This window comes from Anopheles bellator, chromosome 1 (genome assembly GCF_943735745.2).
Source record: "Anopheles bellator chromosome 1, idAnoBellAS_SP24_06.2, whole genome shotgun sequence".
Taxonomy (NCBI): domain Eukaryota; kingdom Metazoa; phylum Arthropoda; class Insecta; order Diptera; family Culicidae; genus Anopheles; species Anopheles bellator.
The window spans coordinates 44399318-44403791 of NC_071285.1; positions in this window are offsets into that span (position 1 = coordinate 44399318).

The following is a 4474-nucleotide window of genomic DNA, read 5'->3' on the forward strand; positions in this document are numbered from 1 at the left end:
TTAGTAGGGGGTAGAGAAAAGTGATGCTCGGGCACCTAATCCGTACGAAATTGCCGCTGCCGCTGGTGCATGCTGGGGGCGGCGGCCACACGAGACAATGTTGCGCCGGAGCCCCGGAGGGGTAGCACCCTAATGCCTCTTCTAATCCAGCGAAAATGAAGTTATCCACAAAGGGTGTGTGAGCGCGCCCCAGGGGGCGAAATAGAATGCCACGTTCTCACTGCTCACCGCTCACTTGTTCTCGCTCGCTCGCTCACTCGAATCAGCTCACTCACTCACTGTGCAAATGCGACGACGCTTTGAGCTCTGCTTTTCGCAACTTCTTTCCACTTTTAGCACATTCGCATGCACACACAAATACACACCCGGGTGCGCACGCACACGGAGACGCGGGATCCGTTCCCTTTTGTTGTTGAACAATGCTCACTTTTCGCTATTCGCTTTCGGTCGCGATTTCGCTTCACTCTCAACGGACTCGCCGAAATCTCGTCGCAAATGCACAAAACGCTTGACGCGGTTTGCTGCGATGGTTCACAACACCTCACAATAACCCGTTGGTTGCTTCGATTCGTTGCCGCACACGAAACTATTTGTTGCCGGCGAACGGTCGTCGCGCGCGCATTTCTTTGCACCGAAGCCGGTAAATGGTAAAGCCGCTTCCGCTGCACTGGTGTGGGTAATAGATCCCTGTGCCGCCTGTGTTAAGCCTGTGAAGCGGCGCTTGGTTAGGGACGACGCGCACTCGCCTCCGAGGAACCGCAACTCTCTCACACAACCAGAGAACCCGAACCCGAAATGTGCCGCGCGGAGAAACAGAACGCGCCCGAACTCGACGGAACGCACCAACGGAATGACCGGCGGCGAAGCGCGAGAACCCCTTCGACGGTCGGCGGTTTTCTACTTGTTGTTCCTGAGTGCACGCGCTCGCCTGCCACACCACTATATACTCACCCGAGCTCACAACCACCACGGTCTCGGGCAGCTGGTTGTAGTCGGGAGAGAGCGCGCATATACGAACGCAGCGCAGCACGGAACCGGAATCCAACCCAGATATCGGGAGTAAAGTGACGCTGTGAAACGCAGAACACGCTGCTACTGGCACCACGCAGGCGATGGTCAACTCTCTCTGGTCTCTCGATGTCCTGTGGCCGGATGAAACAGGATCTTCGCAACTGGGCACACGACCAACTCGCACGAGCTCTGGAGCGAAACTGAGGCGCGTACGCGCGGCCACTATGTACTGTGGAACTGCAACCCGATTGTCCGCCTCCACACGTTCAGGACCGAACGGAACACACACGCAGACACGGCCACTCACACAGTAGCAGTACGTTTCGTGACTATTTTATGAGTGCGGCCGAACCCGTTGAGTTGTCGAGCTGATAAATAGATGGATGGATGAACACTCCTGCGAACTGTACATAAGCGCCAATAAGTGCTCTCTGGGGAGTTTGCGGCCGTTCCGTTGGACGTGAGAACTGGACGGCCCGGTACTCACCGTCCGGTTCTCACTCGGCTATGTGAACGGGTTATATACCGACACTTGGGCCTCTCATGCCAGTCTCACGGTAAATACGCGCCGTCTCTGTCACTCTCTTTGTCGGTCGGTCGGTTGCATCTCTTTCGCTCGTATATTATAATAAATTAGAAACAGTTGGAAATCATTGCTCTGCCGCACCATCTGCCGTTCGGGCCGCTGCTGAGTGAGTCACGCGGCGTTGAGTGACTGTGAGTACGCACACACATGTTTGCGTTGTAATAAGGAGCGCAGAATACGCGAGGACAGCGAGCCGTTTAATGATGAGATCTACCTCCCTAACAAAGTGTCCCCGTTTTTTTTTGTAGAATGACTTTGTATAATTGTGTCATGCCGTGCGTTGTGTCGCTCGGCACCACCGCTTGCAATGATGGCTTGGAAGGGATTCAATCCGATCCCCCTAACCCCTTGGGCACGGCTCTGTGTGTGATAACTTAATAGGCAGCGCTATTGAGGACGCGTCCACCACCACCACCGCCACGCGTCGCACACTCATACACGCCCAGCTCGATCACAGGCCACAGCTGCTTGCGTTTGCTTTCATCTTCTTTTTTGCGCCTTCGCCTTCGGTCCCCTGCGGCTTGTAGCTTCCTTGCGCCCGGTACGGTTCCGGGAGGGCCCGTAAGCTTTACATAACAAACCATCCGTAACACCCCGGGACCCTGGGTGCTCCTCTACCATCCCATTCCGTCCAGCGGGCCAGTGTGTTATATGATTTGATGGGATCGAATTTTTCGCGCCTCGTCGTCGTCGGGCGCGCTGATTGCTCTCAGTCTTTTACGTGATAAAGAAAAAAAAACAAAAAAGAACTCACACATCCAAAACAACGACTCGGCGGCGAGTTGACTTGTAGCTCCAGCACGAAGCAGGAAGAAATAACGGGCAATACATAACATTAAACGGCCTACCTACCTTCACCATCCAGCGCGAAGGGATGCCATGTGTTGTGTGGCGAGAGATATCGGAAGAAAGGGAAGCGTGCGGCTTCCGAGAAAGGCCTGAGCAAAAGCCATCGTCAAAGAAAACAGCGGGGAACCCTTGCCCACCCGTCTCACCTTCTACAACAGCGCTTGGTATTGCAACGCGGTCACGACGTCTCACGCTGGTGAGCTCACCGTTCATTCGTTGAGTTCGCGGCTGCAGACACTCACCAGTGGTGAATATATATGGTCGATGGAAGGGTTCGCCAACAAACTCACCACGGCGTCACTCACCAGCAGGAAGCCCGTTTGCGTTTATGTGGAAAACGCGTGCGTGCGTACAATTTAACGTCCTCCAAAACGGACGCTGGCCGCTGGCAACAGGGGCGCGTGTTTTCTGGTGCTGCTTGTGTGCGTGAAGGGATGTAAATAAAATGTACGAAGCAACAAAAAAAAGGTACAGAAAGTAAACTAACTAATATTCTTAGCCGATTGCCCCTAGCGAAGCGCTTGAGTCGGGCACGAGGAGCTTGTGAAACCACACCACTACCATTGCCACCGCCACTACCCACGCGGCCCGGCAATCCGTTCCGTCCCCGGACTCTACCACATCCGGGTGCTCCGCGTGTGTGCGTAAGATAGCCTTTTTTTATTGGCCCCGTTTCTTTGAGGCGTTCGGTAAAGAAAACAAATAAACATGGAGAACATGTTTTATTTACGGCCACCTCCTCCGATGGGCCGAGAAAATTCATTTGCCCAAAACCCAGGCCAAAAGGCCTAACCTATCAATTCGATCGGCCCGGTGCGCCAACTGTCGCCGGCACGAGGATCCGCCGTTCTTCGCGGCGTGAAAAACGCATCAAGCTTCTCACGCGATGACATGTTTTATGCTCGCTCCGGCTGACCTCTGGGCGAGCAATGCGAGGAACAACGCACGCGGCGTATCGCACACCGCACACCGCTTCCGGCACCGATTCGGCCGCTAACGGTCCGGAAACATGTCTAAATCTATTCACGAGCCACCGGGCCACCGAGCCAGCGAAAACCGCAAATTTCCTGCCCAAAAACTAATGCCCCTTCGAGCGAAAGGTTGAGTAAAGGAGGCAAAAAAGGATCACCCACCCGGGGACGCCAAAAGGACGCCATTTTATCGTTTGCCAACCAGGAAGGGCCGGCAACCGCCGGTTTGCCGCTGACGGCAGCGCCACATGACGGGTCTGGGATCGGGCCCAGGCACACCAACGACCCCGGTGCTGGCTGTCGACATCGATGGCCCCGGCCCGAAACTGGCGGGCTGGCCCCGATCGATTGCGGCCAGCGCCGGAAGGCACGTAGCGTCATATCATGATCCACGTCGCGCCGCGTCGCGTGTCCTGCGAGGACACGCGGGAGACCGCGGGCCTGTTTTGGGCGAAAACTTTTTAGAGGGAGGCCCAAACGGCTGCAGCGGCGAGGTTGGCTTTTGCGTCACGTGTGGTGTGGATGCAGTTGCCCGGTTGCCCGGTGGCCTTCGGTGCATCGACTGCACTGCAGGTGTTTAACAATGGCAATTCGCTGGACCACGGCGCTCGCTGCTGACGACGCTGCCGCTGACGACGATGATGCTGATGATGAAGTGGCGTAGGCTCTATTGGCCCCCAAGGGGGCCGTTCTTTCGGTCGCCTGAAGCGAACTCGTCAAACACTTTTCGCTGAACTCATCCGTCGGCCGGACGCCGGGACCGTTTGTCAGGATGGTCACAGTGCAGGGTTTTTTTTTGTTCACCCCCTGTTCTTCTTCTACTTCAGTGGAGTGGCCTTGGCCGTCGGCCCCCGGGCTCTGGGCTGATTTTGGCCATTATTTTGAGAGCAAATTGACTGAAGAGCTTATCGTGCAGCACGGTGGCTCCGGTTGACCGGTGATCGGTTCCGTTGCGTGCGTCCACAAGGTGTCCCCGGCGTAATCTAGAAGGAAGAAGGACTTCATTATGCGTGCCACCGTGTGATGTGATTGGGTCGCTGGTTGAGTTGCAGGGAAT